Source organism: Peromyscus californicus, unplaced genomic scaffold (genome assembly GCF_007827085.1).
Source record: "Peromyscus californicus insignis strain IS unplaced genomic scaffold, ASM782708v3 Scaffold_6__1_contigs__length_162567912, whole genome shotgun sequence".
Lineage (NCBI taxonomy): Eukaryota > Metazoa > Chordata > Mammalia > Rodentia > Cricetidae > Peromyscus > Peromyscus californicus.
In genome coordinates, this window is record NW_026294584.1 from 93490298 (window position 1) to 93513571 (window position 23274).

At 40.1% G+C, this 23274-nt stretch overlaps 1 protein-coding gene across 1 annotated transcript in view; it reads left to right on the forward strand.

The window, feature by feature from the left end:
• Positions 1 to 23274, forward strand: part of LOC128099403 (regenerating islet-derived protein 3-beta-like) — a 110189-nt gene that overhangs the window by 13735 nt on the left and 73180 nt on the right. Inside the window, exons 2-3 of the mRNA XM_052721304.1 lie at positions 5747 to 5835; positions 14759 to 15012. The gene's annotated coding sequence lies outside the window, so the exon portion shown is untranslated. The remainder of the gene's footprint in view (positions 1 to 5746; positions 5836 to 14758; positions 15013 to 23274) is intronic.

Below are 23274 nucleotides of genomic sequence, written 5' to 3' on the forward strand. Positions count from 1 at the left end.
ACACCAATAATAATTTAAGTGCTGTTGTTGGAAACCACCAAAGATACTAGGAGCTAAAACTGAGGAAAAAGTAAACAAGGCATTTATCATAGGGAAAGTTGTGCTGAAAACAACTTCAGCAGAATGCTGAGGGAAGAAACTGGGTGTAAGTGGAATCTCAACATGATCTCAACAAGAGTTCACAGTGCAGTACCTATTTGTCTCTGGCTCTGGGCTTCCTTGTACGTGGTGATGGGTGGTACAAATCCCCAGTATGAAGGCATTTTCATACCTTTGCATTGTGTATTTTAGCAGACCCAGATCTGTCTTCCCAAAACAGCAGAAAGTGGAGTGCCCGTCACTGAAATATGACAACAGTGGTGTCTGCTGAAATCTAGGAGCTGCAGTTGTATAGACTGAAGCTAAAAAAGAAAAGGAAACTGCTGTGGGTATCTTTCTGTATACTATGAATATGTGTTGCTCTGATTGGTTGATAAATAAAGCCATTTGGTCTATGGCAAGGCAGCTTAGAGGCAGGTAGGAAACTCAAAAGGAGAGACAGGAAGAAGGAGAGGAGAGTCGCCAGCAAGCCGCCCAAAGAGCAACATGTAATGGGACTCAGATAAAGCCATGGAACATGTGGCGATATATAGATTAATAGTTATGGGCTAATTTAAGATGTAAAAGCTAGCTAGCTCAAGAGGCTTGAGCCATGGCCATGTAGTTATAAATAATATAAGCCTCTGTGTGTTTACTTGGGTCTGACCGGCTGCAGGACAGGCAGGTGAGAGATATTTGTCCTGACAGCCGGCTGGGACACAGGAAATCTTCCAACAACAGGAAACCACCAAGTGCAGTGCATGCCAAGTAATATTAACACCATCTTGTAGGATGACTGTCTTCATCACTCCAAGTTTCATGCAAAGAAGGGTAACATCTTTGCACATGTTACAGTTTGGATATGAAGTTTCCCCAAAAGTTGAAGTCTTGATCCTACAGCACTCTTTAGAGGTAACTGGATGTTGAAGGCTCTGAGTTTGTCAATAGATTAACCCTTTGATGAGCTCATAGATGAAGGGGTTATTGAAAGATTGCATAATGGAGCTTGGGGGTCAGAGCCTGTGACCCAAGCTAGGTTCAGCACTCATTGTGGATAGTATACAAAGGAGATTTATTCATTTTGGTCATCATGGGAAGAAGGACAAAGAGATCAAATGATCTCAATTCCTTTGATTCCTGACTTGAGATTAATGTTTAAATAGAGGGTCAAGTATGTGCACAACTCAGCAGTCTTGGTTAAGGTGTGATCCTGCCAAGCATTGACCCATCATTTTGTGGGCTGTCTCATCCTGTAAGGTGTTTGACAATCTGTCAATCTCTTTCCCTGAGAAGGTCCTTTTGACTGTCACCTTCCTCTCCTCCCAGAATGAGATTCCTGGGGAAATGCCAATTTCTTTGGGGTCCATTATTTCTTATTTGTTGTTGTTTTTAAGACATGGTATTTCTCTATAGCTCTGGCTGTCATGGAACTCACTTTGTAGCCCAGGCTAGCCTGAAATTCATGTATCTGCCTGCCCCTGCCTCCCAGGTACCAGTATTAAAAGCATGTACCCAGCTGAGGTCCATTATTTCAACAATCTGTCAGACTGAGAGACACAAGTATCTGTTTAGAATATCTTCATTTCTGTCAGGCCTGTTACAGTGGGGCCTACTTGGAAGAAATAGGTGACTGGGGGAATAATATGTCTTTTCACTGGATCTCTCTCTCTCTTCCTTCCTTTTTTCATTCTTCCTTCTCCCCTTTTCTTTCTGTCCCTCTGTGTGGTTGGCTGTGGTGTGGAAAGAAGCCCCCTCTGCATAGCTCCACAACACAACAAAACAAAAGCAAACAAACAAAATCCAAAAGTTTTTTCCCTTTTGAAGTTGTTGCCCCTCAGTCTATGGCCAAAACAATGAAAAGTTGACTAAAACATCCAATAATGTTGTTATTGGAAAGGCCAACAGAGATGGCCACTTATAGCCAGTTGAAAGTGCTTATTCCAGTTGAATGAGACTACACCCAGGGATCTGGGACCTACCTGTGTAGGCCAGAGTACTTAGAATGAGACCACAGGGCTTTTAAAGGCAAAAACCACATCTTGATATCTTGCTCAACAACTGTAGGGGGAGGTTTTGCACAAGCAAGTAGTTTAACAGAACTAAGATGAGTTAGCTAGGGCTTCTTGACCTTGGGTTCCTAGAATATAATTGAGTAATTTTCCATGAGATTGTCCATCAAGGGAATAAAATTGTAGTTAAACCTAAAAGGACTTCATCAAGAATACAACATGGAGAAATGGAGTGTTAGTTGAGAATGAAATAAAGCAGAACTTTTCAGAGAAAAAAGGACTGTATTTTGTTCTTTCCACAAACACCTACATTTAAAGTCACCAAGAAGACATGCACCTGAAGAACTACGGCTCTAAACTCCCAAGATGTGCCCCAAAGTTCTTCCAAACTTAACTTACAGGTATCCACAGTAATACACTTAGACTCCAGTTTTCTTGCATGCAGTTAGCATGTGCAGAGCTATTTTTCTACTGTTATCCTCCTAAACTCCCGGCAGTTTCCTGTATCCCACATATTACATCCTGTCCCTCTGTCAGTGATAATGACTGCAAGTTGGAATTTGGTACTATTAGACCAGAATCACCAGAAAGTGCTTTGCCTTCCCAGATCCTCACCTGCCCTCCTGGGGAAAAGAAAGCTGTGAATATTAGGAACTATCTCCGGGAAATTCTGATGGAATTTCTCCTGTCATTCACCTTCAAATTTACAGGATTATTATTGTGTGTGTGTGTGTGTGTGTGTGTGTATGTGTGTGTGTGTGTGTGTTTGTGTGTGTGTGTGTGTGTGTGTGTGTGTATGTGTGTGCACGTGCCTGCTTATCTGTCTCTCTTTCTCTCTCTCTCTCTCTCTCTCTCTCTCTCTCTCTCTCTCTCTCTCTCTCTTTCTTTCTATCTAATCTATCTATAATATATGTTGCAATACCTGAAGAGGCCAGAAACTGGTATTGTATCCAGATCCCCTGGAACTGGAGTTACAGGCAATTATAAGCCACCCAAGTTACATTCCCTGGAAGAGCAGCAAGGACTTTTAACCACTGAGCCATCTCTCCAGCTCCCAATCAGGTATTTAAAGCTCAGATTTTTCCATGTAAAATAAGAATGGTTATATCTTTGCTATGGGGAGGGGAGTTCTGCAAAAATTCAGGAGCATCACATATGCACAGAGACTTGCTTAGAAAAAGATAGGCTCTTTATATTCCTTTAATAAAACTAGAAGTATGGTTGTCACTTCCTGTGTGTCTTGAGTTCATCATGTAATTATCAGAAAGGATCTTTGTCTTTTGTATAGAGGTTACCTTGGGTTATATTAGCAAGGCCTTTTAATAAATACACACAGAGAAACAGAGATTCCATCACCACATGGAATCACAGAGCAAGACAAAATCAACCCTATACTCAATATGTAAGAAAGATAGTTTTCATCATTATCATCATCATCAACAACAACAACAAGAGCCTACTGTGCAATTTCCTTTCAGATAGGTGACATCTCCTGGGCTGCTGCTCTTGCAAACAGGTGTGAGAATGAGGAGAGTATTGACCAAAGATCTGAGATGTTAAGAGAATAAACCACCTTCTCACATGTTTACTGAAACATCACCTAAGATCCACAGCATCAACTTCACCAATACAGACAACTGGACAGAAGTTTCCAGCACTAGATATGCACAGTTTATTTGTATGCACATGTGTTGTGGCTTTAATACAAAATGGTCCCTATTGGCCAATGTGTTTGACACTTGCTCCCCAGCTGGTGACACTAGGAAGGTTGTCCATCCTGTATGAGTTAAAGTGACACTGGGGAAATGGGTAAGTAGGGGCAGGCCTTGAGGTTTCATATTCTTGCCTTACTTCCTTTCTCTTTCCACTTTCTGGCTGTGCATACAATGTGACCAACCACTCCCCTAATTTTACTCTTATTCCTTTGCCTCCATGATGTACTGTATCCCACCAGAAGTGTAAGCCAAAATAAACCATTCTTTCCTTAAATTGCTGCTTTTTCTGTATTTCATTAGTGCAAAAAGAATACCAGTACAACATGCAAGAGTATGACTAGCAGACTCCCCATGAACTTGGTTAGGACAGATGGCATCTTATGATCCGTAGAAAGATTTTTCTGTTTTTCTTAAAGAAGATTTACTTTCTAATTTCTTTATTTATGAGTATGTGTATGTGTATATGTATGTGCATGAGAATGTATGTCATGCATGTGCAGTGCCCACAAAAGCCAGAAAAGGGTTGGATCTTCTGGAGCTGGAATTAAAGAGTGTTATGAGTGAAGGTCTTGGAACTACACTGAGGTCTTATGGAAAAACAAGTGCCTTTAATCATCAAACCACCTATCTAGACCCAGAATGCCACAAGTATGATGAGATCCTTTGATTTAGTCTGAAAAATCATTAATTCAGGAGAAAGAGATGCATAGAGTATAAAAACTGAGGGGAAAGGAGAATTTAATAAATTCTCTAAAGGGACTAGTGAGTGGTTCACTGGGTAAAGACACTTCCTGCTATGCCTGACCATACCACCTGCTTTGATCCCCATGACCCACATTGTGGAAGCAGCAAACCAGCTCAGGCAAGTTGTCCTCTATTTGTACATTACAGTACATGTGTGCACATCTACACACACACACACACACACACACACACACACACACACACACACACAAACATATGCACACACATGCATATAAATGAAATGAAATACAACAAAAATAAAAGGAAACTACTAATAGATTTTCCTTTCAATTAAAAAAAGCCAAAGTTATAATTTCACAATAATATATATCATATAATAAATATAAATAAAAGATTAAGGGTGAGTTGATATTCAGGTAAATAATACACAAAAGGCAACAAGGGTAGCAAGGTAAATGTCAGAGGAAATATGATTCAGAGAGCTAGAAAGATGGTTCAGTGGTTAGGAGCACTGACTGTTCTTCCAGAGAACCTTTGGTTCCCAGCATCCACATCACAGCATACAACAGCCTGTAACTCCAGCTCCAGGACATCCAGTGTCTTTTTCTGGCCTCCAAAGGCACTACATTCATTTGTGCATATAATCTAAGCCAAAAATATCACCCATGGTGAAGAGGTTTACCTTTTATTATCAAAAGGTATGCTTTATAAGGTAAGTAGAATTTTCATTTACTTTTAAATGTCCAATAGAATTGCATTATTACATTGAATTATATAAAGAAAAGCTCTGGTCAGGGAAGAGAAGCCATCAAATGTGCACAACATTTTTTTTAATCAATCAGCATTATTGCCATTATCATCAGACCAGCCACAATTTGAGAGGGATGCTGATGCTAATCCAACACAAATTAAAATCCAAACCAAATTAAAGACAAAGCTTTCGAAAGTGGCTTTAGTGACACGATGCTGAATAGGTTATGTGATGCTGCCGCTCAAGGTCGCACCTCACTTCACGTTCTTGACAAAGTTCTTGTCATTCTTGATGGAGGCTTTCGTCTCTACAATGGCATCAGCAATCATTTTCTCCTCAAAAGGGTGATTTTGTCAAGACGAAGGTTTTTCTCCAGGCCCATTTTTCCCTAGCAGCAAGGGCCTGAAGATGTAGGTGCCTACCGACTCTTTGAACTGAAGGAAAGAACACTCAACAACTTCTTTCTTCCTGTTCATGGTATCCACCAGGGAGAAGACAAAGTGTACTTCCATCATAAGCCATAGATAGGGTGACAGAACCTGTCTTCACAACCATGCTGGTTTCTTGGATCCTCCTGGTGAGCATGATCTACTGGTTTTGGGGACAGTCAACCCTGGGGGTGCTCTGAGAGATTAAGAAGGTAATTGTCTTTTCAGCCTGACCACCAACGACAGACACATTGACTAGAACTGGATACAAAACCTGCATCTAAACCGTAGTGTGTTTTCTCTAATGATGTCCAGGATCATCATGCTAAAGGTCTTCTTGTGATTGTACACACCAAGCTTCTTGATAACTTCCACTATGATGAGGATAGTGTAGTTAATTGGATTGGTAATGATGAAGGTCATGGCTTGGAGACTGTGCTGGACACAGGTAGCTCAGGGTAGCCACAATGGTGACATTGGTGCTGAACTGGTCATTTCATATTATGCCTGACTTCCTGAGTAATCTGGCCAGGATCACTGCCATGTCATAACCTTTCAAGCAGTCTGGCAGATGCCCAGAGTATGGCTTGTTTCTTAGAAAACAGATAACTTTTCAGATGAGATAAGGATGAGGGCTTCAAAAGCATTCAGCTGCTCTGCAGCTCTGCTTGGAAGCTCTTAAAGAATAACCTATTTTGTCTTTCATCCAGGTGCCTGGTACCCCTTAAGCTGTGCTAAGACAAAACTGACATTTTGAGATTTTCATATAGAAACAGTCATCTATTATGTAAATTCTATTCATTCTTACTCAATATATAATGTTACATTTTAGGGTTCACATATAATACACAGTAAATGTCATTAAAGTGACTTTAAGGGGTTTATATATCATACACAATAAAATCTCATAAGGCTGAATGTTTCTAAAAGTAGATTAAAATACAATGCGCAAATTGTCACAAATTTTCTTTAATTTTGCACATCATTTCATAAAAGACTTGGTACCTTAAAAAGTGACAAAGAGGTTATCTGAATGTTAAGACTGTACATTATTTATTCTGTTGTTTTGCTTGCCTATAATTTATGTAATCTTCATGGTAGAAGAATACCCCAGGAATATACAGGATGTTTTAGCTAAACAAGACCAAAGCAAATCAAAACAACTGCTCAATTTTTAAATGTAATATTTGGAGACAAAGTCTGATGTGGTGAACCGAAGCCCCAGCCCAAAAGTCCTCAAATGCATCCACTGTGCAGTGTGCGGCACTGACAAGGTGATACACCTTCACTCTGCCAAGCTGGTTGAGCTGAGCACGTAGAGTCTTTCTTGGCTTGTCTACTATGTTTAAAACCGTAAGGCTGACTTTTTTCTAGAAAGTTGACTGAGAGCCAAACCATTCGGCTTACTCATCCAAAATCTCCCCAGCTATCAGAAAACATACAATACTGGAAGGAAAGCTGCCCACAGTAGCAGTGGGAAGCAAGTTCATCATACCAATCCAGAAATGTCTACAATTTTCAGAAATCAGACGGAAGATAGGAACATTTATGCAAAAAAAAGCTGAAATGAGAACTCCAAATATACTATTAAGAAAACAACTTCCAGGGTATTTACAGCAAAATAAGAAAAAGGCAAACCCAGCCCCAGTGGTCATTCACCAAGTGTGAAAATGCTCTCAGACAGTCTGGGTATTCAACCGTTCTTCTTTCATCCTAAAGTTCTATTAGTTATTTTCCATGTTTGTGTCTTCATTTCTAAATTCAGGTTTAAAAAGAGAAACAAAGCAGCTGAGTGCTCTTGACCCCTCACCTCCTTTTAGGCTGCAAGGAGGATGAAGTCAGCCAGTAGTCAGTCACATAGTTTCTGGAATCATCTTGATGCAAAATAAGTGTTCTATTCATATTATTTGTTGATCCTTGCTGTTTGGGGTGTGGTTACACTACAAAATGACACTTTGTGCTGATTGGCCAAGATACAATCATAAAAAGAAGAGTAAATAAATTTAACATAGGAAAAGCTGACACCACTGTGTCATAGCCTAGCGAGAACAGTCTTTGAGCTCCCTAACTTCATATATTTGTTAAATTAATAACTTTATGATCCATATCAAAATTATTCCAGTTGTTAGTTCTTTTCAAGAAAATGTCCCAGATATAAGGACAAAAGGGAAGCCAAGAGCACATTTACAGAAGTAGTCCTAATGTATTTATAACTGAAGATGGGTAAATTTCACAGTTGAGGGAGATGGAAAGATGGCTTTGCAATTAAGAGCACCTACTGCTATTTCAGACCCAATTTTGGTGCCCAGCATCCAGGAAGGGTGGCTCACAACCACCTATAACTCCAGTTCCAAAGGATCTAACATCCTCTTCTGGCCACACTTACACACACAATGTTTTCACATAGATACATACATATGCAAATAGTTAAAAGTAATTTAAAAAGTAAATTTTCCAATTAACAACAAGTAGACAAAAAAAACAAAAACAAGTAAAAACCCATATAAAATTCTACCACTGGATGGAAAGAAACAGACATAAAACAGTTTAGGAGGAAATGATGAAAACTGTATGACTTATGGTTTACTACACGTTTTGTTTAAAAGGATGAAAGGAAAAAGAGCCATGGAAAGACAAGAAAGTACTGTATATAGTGCTGTAAAGAAACGTCACTAAATTATAAGTCCACTAAGACCAGAAGTTGTGTCTGTCCTTGTCATCCACTGTACAACTCCCTGCAATACTTTAACAGAGCAATGGCAACAAACAATGTTGGTAGGATGTATCTTACCAAAACAGAGAGGCCCACCTAAGTGAGGAAAATTGTATTACATATTATTTATAGACTTTTTTCTCTTCTAGTATTTAAAAATTTTTTGTACAATATATTTTAATTGTGTTTTCCCCTCCCTCAGCTCCCCCAGCTCCTTCATACTTCCCTACCCAGTTAACTTTATGTGTGCTCTCTTTTTTCTCTCTCTCCAATAACTATAAAACACAATGAAAATCAAAACAAACAAAAAAAACAATAAGACAAAACAAAACAAAAAGTCTACACACACACAAAACAAAACATGAAGTTGGCTTTGGGTTGGCCAAATATTCCTGGGCATGGTGCTTGCCATGAGGTATGTCTGATATGTCCAGTGACACTCTGTTACCAGCAGGTATCATTTGCAAATGGCTTCTAGGTTAGGGGTGGGACCCTATCCGGCTGAAACCTGTGCAGATCCTGTGCATACTACCAGAGCCTCTGTGAACTCATATGTGCTTCAGTCCTGTTTCACCTGGAAGATATTGTGTTATATACTATTTACAAATGATTCTTCAAAATCTTTGCAAGTGCAAAAAGCACATATCTGACCTCAACAGGGATAAAGGATAATTTATTCTGAAGCCAAATATCGATGACCATGGCCCAGGAACACAGATTCAGGGTTTCCCAAAATCTAAGCTTGAATATGGTAATGTTTTAATGAAGATTTTATAGTTATAGGAGAGAGTAATGAATCAAGGCACATTTCAAATACATTGGTGGAAATATTAGGTAGGAGGGCTGCAGCCAGCTAAGGGTGGGTGGGTGGAATCTGTGCTATTGGTCTCAGATGCTATCTGATAGCACTCTTAGTCTTTTGGTTGGTGAAAACTAGGGTTTTGTTAAGAGAATACATTCCAAAAGATTTTATCTACTCATCACAGGATGTTAGGTGAGACACAGAAATGGAGAAGGAATGGCTATTTAGGGGGACTAGATATAATCTAATATAAACTGTAATTAGACTCAGGATTTATCAATCCAAGCGTCTTCACAAGCATGGTGGTTCTTAGCAGTAAACAGCCTTGCAGCAGGGTTAGTGGGCAGTGCAGCTTCTTGCTGGGGGCATTTGTGCACATCCCCTAAGTTTTTGTTTTTAACAGCATGGAGCTAATATGTTCTTATTATACTCCCTCTTTTTGCATATGACAGGCACATAAACATGGAAAGATCTGGAAGTTAAAGAAGGCAACCAAGATCTAGGAGAACTGCACTATGTTTACAAAGAATTGTTAAGTTATTCTTGTTTTTTGGCCTTTATATCAGCACCATAGTTACCATAATAGTCATTTGTCTCCTTAATTGATTTGTCAGAGTAATTATAAGTCCTATAACAGGTAAATACAGAGAGAACGCCCTAAAGTAAGACCTAGCACCTAGCTACCTTCCACAAAGTTAGGTACTGCTGCTGGGTTCAGAGCAAAGTACAAATTCAGTTCACACCAAGCCCCTTGTGGAATGCATACAGGACAGGTTTGACAGAAGAGCAGGAAGCCATGGCATAGAATACAATCTAGGTTGATTAGAGACCTGTCAGCAATCAAAAGGAGTCCAGCTATAGCCTGCTATGCACCCAAGTGGGGATGGAGCCAAGAAGCATCTGAGCGATGCTGAATGCAGATTGCACCACCTACAACTTTGCCCATGGTCATCTTTGTTAACTTCCCATGACTGAGGAAACTTCAAGGCCCCTCTTCCTCCCCAGGGACATGGCCTCCTTCTTCACTGTCTATTAGCAGGAAATATGGAAAGGGAATCACTTCAAAGAGCTAGGCTCTGTGCCCAGAGCTGCAGATCTGAGAGCTGCCCCCACCCTCTGTGTTATCCTCCAGACAGGCAGCCAAAGATCAAAAAGCCGTCTCCAGCTGCTTGCCTCTGCATACACACTACCCAAAAGCTAATCACATTAGCTACTTCATAAGTAATAAATTGTTATTTCCCCTCTACTTTGATTTCCCTTCTTGTCTCCCCATGTAGCAGCCAATAAACGATTCTCTGTCTTTCTCTCCAGGAATTCTGTTTTCTTTATCTGTTATGTCATGGGCACTCTTCATCCTGGGTTCAGGGACCCACGTGTGTTCACATCAAGAAGGTGCACCCTCTTGAGAACAGTCACTTACTGATCTGGATATGTTTCTGTAACCCACAAAGAGCTCACCCCCTTCTCATGCCTTTGCTTTTGTGTGTACCAGCAACAATAGTAATTATTATTACATAATAGTCCAATTACCAAGACAGACAAAAAGAGCAACCATTACTTAATAGATGAATAGCCTGGTAGAGACATACTTATTTCGCAGAAAACTTCCTTAAAAGCCTCTTTGCCTTTTGATCTCTCTCACTATAGTGTCTCATGCTACTCCCCCAAGGTCTGAGGGCTACTTCACAGCTTCTTACTCCTCAGCTGCAAGCTCAATCTACCAACACACAGCCTATTCCCCTTTTCTGGATGGATCAGGTTTCTAATATGGAAACTATTAAACAATTTCCAGTTTTCTTGTTTCTTAAGTTTCATCCCTACGGAGAAAGAAGTGATAAGAATCAAGCAGCATATAAACCCAGGTCCCTAGGAAGTGAAGAGAAGGGTGTACTCCCTCTCCTCATCATGAGTGAAAGAATACTTGGCAACTCTCTCCTTCCCCTTTATGTGGGGAGGGATTCTTTGTTTGGCTTCTTTGTTGTTTGTTTTGGTTTTAGACAGCATCTCACACTGTAGTTCAGGCTGGCCTGGAACTCAGTCTGTATCCCAAGCTGGCCTGAAGGCCTGACAATCCTCTTGCTTCAGCTCCACAAGTATTGGCATAATAGCTATTAGCTACCACACCTGGCCATGAAAATGTTTTTTAAAAATTGTTTTTGTGGGGCCGGAGTTAACTGATAGGTCAGGAATTAAGAACACTTGCTACTCTTGCAGGGGCCCCAGGTTTGGTTTCCAGAATTAGCACCATATGTCATAATTGTCTATAACTATTTCCAGAGGATACAACACTGTATTCTAGCCTCTGATAGTTCCAGACATACACATGGTACATAGACACATATGCAGGCAAAACATTCATACAGTACAATAAAACAAAACAAAACAAAATAAAATAATAAATCTTTAAAAATAATTTGGGGACATGACTGTACATGTTAATGTATGTATGAACATGTATTTGGGTGCACATGTATGCACTTGGACAAGAATTGATGGAAGCTGCCTTTCTCAAGTGCTCTGGACCCCCTATTTTAAAGCAGGTTACCTTACTGAACCTGGAGCTTATGTTGGCCAGCCAGTAAGCCCCAGGGGTCCTTCTGACTACAATTTCCCTAGGATTATAGAAATATTATAGAAAGATTATAGGCAGTTTCTTCCTAAATGGTGCTGGGCATCCAGACTCAGATCCTCCACATTGATGGCACTTCACCAAGTGAGCCAACCCCACGGTCCTGAAAGTGCCTCTGACGAATAAGACTTGTGTTATTCTTTCATGTTCGGCCAGACCACTGTTCTTCTATGAAGAACTTAACTGTGATGGTCAACTATGGTGTGCAGTGCATGTACACACCGAGGGACACAGTAGATCATGTTCGCCTAGAGTATGACATTCCTCTGAACCAGAGCCCCAAGAGGTAGGAGCTACATAGAGCAAAACAGTTATGTCAAGGTCAATCATCACCAAGTGAATTCATTTCTTTTACTGTACAACTGCTTCCCAGTAAAGGTTGGATGGGAGAGGTCAGCGTGCCGGTTCTGATAACAAGGCTGGGGCAGGTAAACCAGATGATGAACTAGGCAAGGGATGGGTAGAAACCAGGCAAGTGGTCTGTGGACTAGCAGCTGTCATGTGTGATAATGCTAGTGCTGTGGTTGCAATGAGAAACGTGTCCCAGAGACTCATGTGCTTGACCTGTTGCTCCCTGGCTGGTGGCACTGCTTTGACTAGTTATAGACTTTTTAGGATATGGAGCCTTGCTGGAGGTAGAGAGTCACTAAGGGTGGTTTTTGAGAATTTGTAGCTTCTCCTCACTTGTAGTTTGCTCACTCTGCTTCTTTTGTGGTTAAAAATGTGATGATCCAGGTTTCCTCTCCTGCTGTCCTGCAGTCCTTGACATTATGGACTCTAGCCCTCAGGAACCATAAGTCAAAATAAACTTTCTTCCTTAAGTTGCTTCTGATCATGTATTTTATCACAGCAACAGAAAAGTATGTAACATAGTTTGGACTGAGAGAAAGATGAATGATAAAGGTAAAGGAAGATGATGAGCGTTTGAGAAAATGATGAAACAAAGGAGAAATGTCTTTAGATAGAATTTAGTGTACAGGTTTTAAAATCTTGGCATGGGCTAAGTCACTTCTTTTTCTTTTTAGTTTTCCTTTTTTAAAAAAATATTTATTTTTACTCTTAAACACTTTCATGTATGAACACAATAAATATGATCATATCCACCTCTTATTTACTCCCTCCAACTTCTCCATCTGCCAAACATGTTGTCTTCTAACTTAACTCCTCTTCTTTTCTCCTTAGGCCCTGTCTTTGCTCAATAAATAGTTAGAAATGTCTATTTATGTGCCATGCATGGGCACAGTGCCATCCACAAAGCATGGGAACTTGCCAGTGGCTACACTCACAAAAAAGAATGATTCTCCCTCTCCCAAACATGGGTGACAGTTTTCATGATCTTCAAATATTGCTGACACCTCTCTTCATAATAAATGTGATTAATTTCCTAGTGGTTTTAAGGAGGCTATTTATTCTTTTACATTTGGTAAAAAAATTCACTGTTGACTTGTTCCAATATCGGAAGATTTTGAGCTTTTCCCTGATATTGCATAAGGGGAATACTTGCATCTCATTACATGTACTGTAGGACACCCCTCTCTCTATAAGCTCCAAAGATCCACCTCAAACACATATCTGGATTGCCTTACAGGACATTAAAATCTGAGTCATAGGACTTTGCCCCATGTTAATAAGCTCTCTTTCAATGTATTTGGACCACTGGATCAGGTATCTGTCGAATATCCCCAAGAGTCATTCCTAGCAATTTCTTAAGGTTGTGCTGCAGTTTTCTGGTGAGCAATGGAGAATTACTCAGGCAAACAAAGCTCAAACATGGACCTATTTTTCAGTTTATGTAGAGAGGGCCTATGTCTTCTAGTGTTTCATCAGCTATCCGCTGAGTCTGGCTCTTTATTTATGTGTCTTCTAATCACAGCTATTAAAACTGAACTCCCAATATCATGGTCTTATGAGATGGGGCCTTTTGAGGTAAGTAAGTTAGGAGAGTGCAGCCCTCATAAACAAGATTTGTGCTCTATTACACATACTTCAGAGAGCTGCTTTACTCTGACTCTGCAGTGGTTTCTGCTATGTCAGAACCAGATTTTGGACCATCAGCAAACACTGAATTTGCCAGCACCTGTATAACTGCAAGACATGCATTTCTGATGCTTATAAGATATTGAGTTTTACAGCAATACCTGTCATAGCAAAGTCTTTTCCTAGAGATCCCCTAGGAACAGAAAGGCTGCCAGGCTCCAGAAAAAGGGCAACAGTCTCTCTCCTTGCAGATGAGTATGTATGTTCCAAGATCTCAAGCATAGCTAGTTCTGAATGTCCTCCTGCATCCGAGGTTCCACTCTTTCTCACCAGGGCCTTCATAGTATCATAGGAGACTTGCTGGGGTTTCCCTTATTTGTATCTCAGTGACTCCAAAACCAAGCATTAGTCTGAAGTATCAGGTAAAATTTTTATTATAGTCTTTGGTTTATCAGAAATAGGAGTCTAGTTCAGTACAGTCCTGAAGTGTGTTGTTTTATGGGATGCTGTCTTGAGTTGTGCTGTGGGATGGTCTGTATGTCAAGTGTGTTGCTCTGATTGGTAAATAAATAAATCACTGATTGGCCAGTGGCCAGGCAGGAAGTATAGGCGGGACAAGGAGGAGAATAAAGCTGGGAAGTAGAAGGCTGAGTCAGAGAGACACTGCCAGCCACCAGGATGACAAACAGCATGTGAAGATGCCGGTAAGCCACGAGCCATGTGGCAAGGTATAGATTAATAGAAATGGATTAATTTAAGTTGTAAGAACAGTTAGCAAGAAGCCTGCCACGGCCATACAGTTTGTAACCAATATAAGTCTCTGTGTTTACTTGGTCGGGTCTGAGCAGCTGTGGGACTGGCAGGTGAGAGAGATTTGTCCTGACTGTGGGTCAGGCAGGAAAACTCTAGCTACAGAGTTGTCTGACCCAAGTTTGCATTTTCTTTCTCCAGGATACTGATGGCTCTTAGCATCACACAAGAGGCTTATTGCCATGCCTGTCACATACTGGAGGTGTTAGGGACATCTCTTTGCCCCAGAACTTACCAGGTGTCAGTCATGTTGGTATGACAGCATGCCAATGATTTTCTCTGCCTTCACTAATCACCAGTAGTAGGAGTCGTGCTTCCGCATACCCTGCATGTGGTCAAGCTTGCATTCGGAGCATCTCCTGGAACCACTTGCACAGTTCTGAGTATTGTTAAAGGTAAGTACTGAAGTATTTGAGTCAGATCTTTTACTGGGAACATAAACTCAAGAAACACCAATAAATACACAAGGAACTAAGATAGTGTGATTATTAGTTATTATCAACTTGAAAACATCTAGAATCACATAGGAGACAGCCTCTCGCCACGTTTATGAAGAATTTTCTAGATTAGGTTAGTTGAGGTAAGAAGACCTGTCTTAAATATGGAATCACCATATTATGGGCTAAATTCTAGACTGAAAAGAAAAAAAAAGGAAAAAGCAAACTGAACACCAGCATGTGTCTTTCTCTGTGCTCTGACTGTAGCTCCAATGTGAACAGCTGCCTCTAACTCCTGCCACAGTGATTTCCCTGCCATGATGGACTATGTCCAGGAGCTTTGATTCAAAACAAAACCTCCCTGTCTTAAGTAGCCTGGTGGGTATTTTGTCACAGTAATGAGAAAAGTTATATAAATGAGAAACGAAAGAAACTTGTATCAAAACCAACCACTGTGGGTCACTGAAGTTTGTGCCAGGTTGGAGTTGTCTCCATTGGGAAGGGAGTTGGAGGATGTGTGCATCGAAGCCCAAATGGCATTGTTTGATGCTGTTCTAAGGGATTCTCATGATTCAGAGCTTCAGCGCTGCTGTGGGATTGGTCAAAACCTCTTGAAGGAGTTAGTGAGGCAGAGATGAAGAGTTCTGATGGCTGGATATCAGGCTGATGTGTATCAAAACAGCAGGATGAGACAATGCAGGCAGGGCACCTGCTGTGTCTCTACAATGGGTGTGGTCAGGAGTTTTTATGTTATTATTCAATTTGTTGCTAAAACAATTCCTTATTCATAAATAGGCTAAGTCCACAAATCCATAGCAAACCACTTCAAGTTTCTAGAATACCAAGTGCCAAATAATATTATTTGCTTAATATTTGAGTATTTGAAAATTATTCCCATTCACTCTACTCCCACCTATTCTATTGGCATTCCTCTTTCCTCCAAGAATCCCCTCAGAGACAGCTGAATTCAGACAGTCTATATTAAATATCTCCCTTATGTACAATTTTAATAATCACACGCAAAGATCGAATTGAATTTGCTGTGACTTCTAGAATCATTTTTATTCTTCTTTCCTCTGACGATGGGCTCATCCAAATTTAAACATTAAAATGTTTATCATGTAATATAGTGAGATAAACTCTTGGCTTTGGCTCAATCTATCTGTCTCTAGGTTTGTACATTTTGTGTGCCATGCGTTTCTCCACTCGCAAATGATAGATAGTACCAACATTTACTAGCAGACACAAAGGGAGATGCCCTGGGATACAGGCTTGTTTTGAAACTTAACAAGGGGTCAACCCCAAGGTTATTTTTACCATCTGATGCTAGAGTCTTTCCAGCCATGGCATTCTCTGAAGCAGTGATTTCTGAGTGGTACTAAGAAGGAAAGCCCCACCCCACCCCCACTCCTCACCAATCCCTATCTGATCATCTTGGCACCATATGGAGCTGCTTTCTAGTTTCCCTGTTTGGGTAGCTCATTCCAGCTCATCTCTAAGATGAAAATATATTATGTCTCACTAATCGTTGGAGTCGCCTGACTCAGATTTGTGAAGTATTCTGGCCCCCCGCCATATGCTGTATGTTATCTGTTGCTAATATTTGTGGTGACTGGTGAATTTGTTTTCAACTGGCAGTTTTGGGCCAGAGAAGAGCTAAGTGGTTGTGAGTGAAATTGCACTGGGATTCTTCCTTAGAACAATTCCCCAAGGTTCAATTCAGCTCCGCTTGAAGCATTTTAATATGGATGGGAGACTAAGTCTTCCTTAGCCTGTTATTATAGATCTTTTAAAAGGCTAATGAAAAATGCAGTGTGAGGGCTGGGAAGTAGCATAGCATATGGTCCTGAAAAGGAGGGCCAAGAGCTTCTGTGATGAAAGTGAAAGAGACTCTGACAAGGTGAGGCAGAATCTAATGTAAGACTGACTGTTGGGATTGCTTCACTTCACACCCTAGTGCATTACACCTGAGCAGATGCCATGGCTTCAGATGGGCTCCTGAGACCTACCCTGTCTCCATAGCTGTGTCATTATGCAAATCATTACAGAACACAGCTCTAAAAGTGTGTGGCTCAGTTTTCCTTTTCAAAGAGTTCAACATTCTAACCCCTGAGAAGGTTACAGTGGTAGACGTTGTTGTTGTGGACTTGGAAACGTGAATGGTTAACAAGGGTTTGATGTCCTGCCTGGGACCCAGTTCTATGCTACTACTGCCTAAGCCTTAGGAGCTCTTTGTGAAATGTTGGAAGAAACTCTGGACTTGAGCATTTACGGGCTGCTGAAATGTTAAGTCGCTGGGAAAGAAATTGACTTTATTTTAATTAAGTGCAGATTATTGATATCAAGTCAGGCAAAATTTTAAATGCTTCATTATTTTCGTCGGAGATTATGTATGCTTTAAGGTAGTCTATTTGGGTGTCAAGTTGACAAGGGGTAGATGACAACTTAGTTGTCAACTTGGTGAAATTGATAAGGACTTAGGTAAAATACTCTTCTGAGTATATCTTTGAGGATGTTTACAGAGATGATTAATTAAGGATGCAAGGATAACCCTGAGTATGAGTGGGCCATCAAATATGCAGGGAGATGAATGGATGAAAGAGGGGAGGATGACAAAGTCTCCTGGTACAGGTATTCTTTCTGCTTCCTTGTCATTGTGAGCTGAAGAGCTTCCCTCCACCATGATGTCCTGATTCATCATAGGTGCAGAGACATGGAGTGAAGGGGACCTGGATTGAAGCCTCTGAAAGCAGGAATCAAAATATATCTTCCCTCAGGCTGATTGTTCAGGTGTTTTTGTCACAGTAATGAGAAGTCTAACACATCTACTCTCAACATGCTTGGGTACCTTTCCCCACAGATTACTATTATCAGTGTTACCAGACTTGTTTTTACATATCTCCATAAGGCATTACAGTGAGATGTGCAGAAGAATGAGTTAAACTACCTTATAACTGGAATGTTTCCTTTTCTCTCTCATACATGAGGCAAAGTTCTGCCCTCATTTCATTCTGGTGCTGTGATAAAACACTCTGACCAAAAACAACTTAAGGGAAGAAATGATTTGTTTAGCTTCCACTTCTAGGTCTTCTGTTATTATGGCGGAAAGTCAAGGCAGGAACCTGAAAGCAGGACCACTTGCTATTTCATGTGCCATTGTCTTCAACCAAGGAACTCATTTCCCCGCCCAGCAACACAGTAGGGAACATGGAAGAACCCATTAGCTAGCTCACTCCCATCTTTTCCTTAGCTAGCCTTCTTATCCAGCCTAGGACTATCTGCCAAGGGAATTAATTGTGCCACCCAAAGTGGGCTGGGCCCTCCTACACCATTGAACAATCCAGACAATTCCTTACAAACATGACCGCAGCCTAGTCTAACCTGGGATGTCCCTCAATGGAGAGTCCTTTCTCCAGTGGATCTAGTATGTGTTAAATTGAAAATTAAAGCTAATTAAACCAGGGTTAATCTTCAGTTGGTATTAATGCCCAGTTGTTATAGTAGTAAGTGTTGAGGTTGAAGATTATTTAATCATTGGATTTATAGTCATTTTCTGTTTAGTATTGATATTTAGTATACTGTAGTGAAGCTGAGTTCATCCTTTCAACTCTAGCTAGCTAAGTGCTAGAATTCTTTCTTCATATCAGGTTCTGGAATGTGAGGAGTCTTGAGACAGATTTTTTGATCTTTTTTTTTTTTTTTTTTTTTTTTTTTTTTTTTTTTTACAGAGGCAACAAATACAATGTTTATTGGGGAAATTAACTTCAAAGCCAGAATGGTGGTTTATGCCTGTAATCTCAGTACTTAGAAAACCCAGGCACAAGGAAGAGCATAAGGCAGAGGCCATATTTAACTGTGTAGTATTAGGCTCAAAAAATAGAAACAACACAACACTTCAGAGTTTTGTCACAAACTTACGCATCTGGAATCATTTTAGATGACACAAATAATAATAGTTCTGTTGTTAGAAACTCAAAAGCATCTCCCAACCTGACTCTACTGATTAAGAAATAGTAAATATTCAAGGCAGGCAGAAAGGCCTGGTTTCCTGAGACACTTCTGAGGTAATTAGACTGTCTTTATTCTGCTTAAAAGCAGCACCCACTCTTTTTACAAGATGCTCATGCATTGTGGTCTCACCCAGACAGAGAACAGATTTGCTGCATAGCATGGTGGGAAGAATGTGAAGAGGGAGCTACTGAGTAGGAGGGAGGCTACAGGCGAACACTTCCTCCGGCTGACAGGAAAGAAGGAAGGTGGGTGCTGCTTTCCTCCTTTGGCTGCCAGACTCAGTTACAACCACATTCAGAGAACCTTCCACACAACAGCCAAGAGATTTCCAACTGATGTGTGCTGAGCCAGTGAATTAGATATTGATGGTAGGATGACTGGCAAAAAAAAAAAAAAAAAATTCTGGAATCCACAGATCCAAGGTTTCCAAAGTATTTGAAACTTCATTTTATTTCATCCTTCAAGAGGTTTGTCAGTTGCATAAGGTGGTTACCTGGATGAACACTGGTTGAACCAAGTATAGAGCCCAAATAGTCCAGTTGCCTCAAGAGATTTGTTTAAATAACAGCATAGATTTATACTTCATGCTCCTCACTTTGGAAAAATTTCTGCTTTAGCATTGTTATCAGTGAAAACCTCTTACTCTCATCCTTAAAAATATGGCTGAGGATTGATGAGATAAATCAGTGGATAAAGAAACTTGATGCCAAGCCCTGGCTACCTGCTTTTGACCTCTTGTATCCACAGGGTGAAAAGAGAGAACTAACTCCTGCAAGTTGCCTTCTGACCACTGCATGCATGCCTTGGCACATGGACATTCACTCATACACAAACATGCACACACAAATACATGCACACAAACACATTGGCACACATACTCACCCACACAGAGAAGGGATGATAAACAAATGAATACAAATAAAATGTAACAGTGACTGATTTCTTAATCTCATTATAATGCCTTCTAACTCAGAAATAGAATTTTAATGTGTGTGTGTTCATTTGCATATGGGAACATGTGTGTGTAGGGTGTGATGGTTAGTTATAGTTGTCAGTTTGACACCATCTAAGCTAACCCAGGAAGAAATTTTTCAACAAGATACTGTCTAGGTCAGTTTGGCTATGTGTACATCTGCGGAAATTACCTTGATTATACTAATTGAGGTAGGAAGATTTGTCCACTGTGGGTGACACCATTCCCTAGGCAGAAGACCTTGAACTCTGTAAGAGTGGAAAAAGCAAGCTGATACACAAGCATGCACTAATTTATTGTTCTCTTCTCTTGAGTATGGATGCAATATAATTAGATGCTTCAAGTATCTGTCTGTGGCTTTGAGTTCCCGGCAATGGTGTACTTCAGCCTGAAATGGAGTGAAACTAATCTCTTCCCCCAAGCTGATGTTTTCAGGATATTTTAACACAATGAGAGGAATAAAACTAAGACAATGGGTACACATATACATATGTGTACATGTGTAGGGGAGACAGTGGATATGCTTAGGTACCATTCCTCAGGCACTGTCCACTATTTTTATTAAAACTTGGCCTGGAACTCACCAAAAGGTCTAGGCTGGCTGCTCATGAAGCCCCCATCTTCACCTCCCCAGTGTTGGGATTAAAAGAATGTGCTGCCATGTGAGAATTTTTATGTGTTTTTTGAGGATTAAATTTCAGTCCTTATGCTTTAAAGACATGTACTTTACAGAGTCATTTTCCTACCTAGATAAATAAGATTTTTATCAATGACATTAGTTAATTCATGATGAAGCGACATTAGAGAATATTGACTCATAATCTTATGTTACTATTGTCCTGTCTTCTGTGGAGACAGTAAAGGAAACAGCTTTGTGCAGCTACAAACCAAGGGATACCAAACACTTTCAGTAAGCAATTAGAAGTTAGAAGATGCAAGGATTGTCATCAGACTTCATGGGGGCAAAACATACCTTGATTTTGGATTCCTGGCCCCCAAAACTCTCTTTGAGAAATGTTTGATAGCCATAGAAACTTAAGCAGGTATCTTCCAAGATCATCTCCACAGCAGTTCAAAATAATTTGAATCATTCACTTCTTCTTGATAGTCCTTTTTATCTCCTTAAAGATCTTCGTACCTTTTGATTTGGGCTTTCTTTGATGTATTTTTGGTGTGATACGGTTCCTCTTTTCCTTTCTCGTTTTGTCTCTTTTCTATGCCTTCTTTTGAAATCCTACCCACATTTCAATACCTCATTTAAATTCCACCTTTCTGAGGAAGGTTTTCTGCTTCTCTGTCCCCTTCTCCATCACTGCTTATCACCTGTGCTGTTATCAAGGCACTTATGATGACGATAATCAGAACTAGTGGAAGAATATGACCTGGGTCCTCCACTTTCTCAAAGCACATGAAGGAGCAAAACCCAAATAAACCTGAGTTACTCTTATTGTATTTCAAGAAGCACTTCTTTATTGTCTGCAGTTGACTGAGCACAATACCTGGTGTGGAGTAGACATAAGATAGCATTAGTTAAATGCTGAAAGCCAGGACTCTCAGCATGCTCTTTTGGGCTTACGTGTGGCACACTGATTATTCCTTTTAATTTTCACTGTGAAAAGTCTCCAGCACATCTGGAAGCAAAGATGACATGAAACCTGTGAGCAACTTTCTGAGGCAGTCTTTAATCCGTTTTGTTTCATCTCCACCTGTACTCTCAACCCAGATGTTGAGAAAAATCTAAGATGGGATGTTTCACCATCAGTTAATATGCCACTTTTTATTTCTGGCCAATAAAGGATTTCCATAAAGATGTAAATATGATATCATCAAAAAATTGAAAAGGGAGCTGGAGAGATGCTTAGTTAATAGCACAGGCTGTTTTCATGGAGACCAGGGTTCATTTTCCACAGCCCACACAGTGGCTCATAAATCTCTTTAACTTCAGTTCCAGGGTATTGGGAACCTTCTTCTGGCCTCCAGTGGGCACTGCACACATGTGCACAGACACATATGAATGCAAACCATCCTTATACATAAGAACAATAATTAGCCAGAACTTGAAAATCAGAAACAGGCAGCTCTTTTTGAGTTTAAGACCAGTCTGGTCTACATAGTGAGTTCTAGGTCAGTCAGGACTATATGGAGATATAATGTCTCAAAATACTGAACTAATAATAATAATTAATAATAATATTATTTTAAAACAAAATAATCCTCAATTCATCCATTGTCCAAGGAGTATTTAAATACAACCTATTTTCATACATGCTTTTTACAGTTTGTGTATTTTGCATGTCAATGACATTTTATGAATAAAACAACAAATATTTTCTGAGCAAACACTCTGTGACACACACTGTGTGAGAAGCACTGAAAAATTAACTATTTTGAAAGCTTGGGGAGATGTCCTGGGGGAGTGTTAAAGGATACAGAGGACAAAGGTAAGGGTCAGAGGTCATGTAAGTACTAGGTGGCCATGATGGCCCATCTACAATACTGGCCTTGGAAAGAAGAGACAGGGTATCCTCAGAGGAAGCTGTCTATGGGGAGTAGCCATACCTGTGAGTTCTGAGACTGAATATGAATGTCTACCTCAATGAATAAAGTGGAAGAGCTATGAAAAATGACTTTTGACATCAACCTTCTGCCTCCACATGCACCACCACCCCAATACACATATAAGCATGAATTTATTTACCTACATGCATAGCGCATGTACACATGAAAGATGGACAAAGGATAAAGAAATGACAATTTTAACTAGCTCCCATATAATAAATAAAAAATAAATAAATTAATTAATTATTAATAAAGACCATTGGGCTTATAAACCTGGACTGGTAGTCCAGGCTGAAGAATCAGACAGTCAGTTTTGGCTCTAGGTTGCTGAATTTGGGTGGATGTTCCTTTCATGATATCACAGGGCAGGCTTAATTCATTTACTCCCTCAACAACTCTGATGGGACTGTTTTCTTGTACAAGTAGTATATAGGATATATAGCAGTCAGTTTCAATATTTGTTTGGTTGCAACTTATACAACAAAGTATATTCCTCATCAAAATTAAATCAGTTGTTTATTAGTGTTCTGATGTTGGTATAGCATCTGGCATAATAATGGAGTTTAACTATGCTTTTATTTATTAATAAATTTACACATTCATCCAATTCATTGTTATCAGTGACTGTCTTCTGTGAGCTATACACTAGGGATACCCTTGAGTTGAAGGAAAAGCTG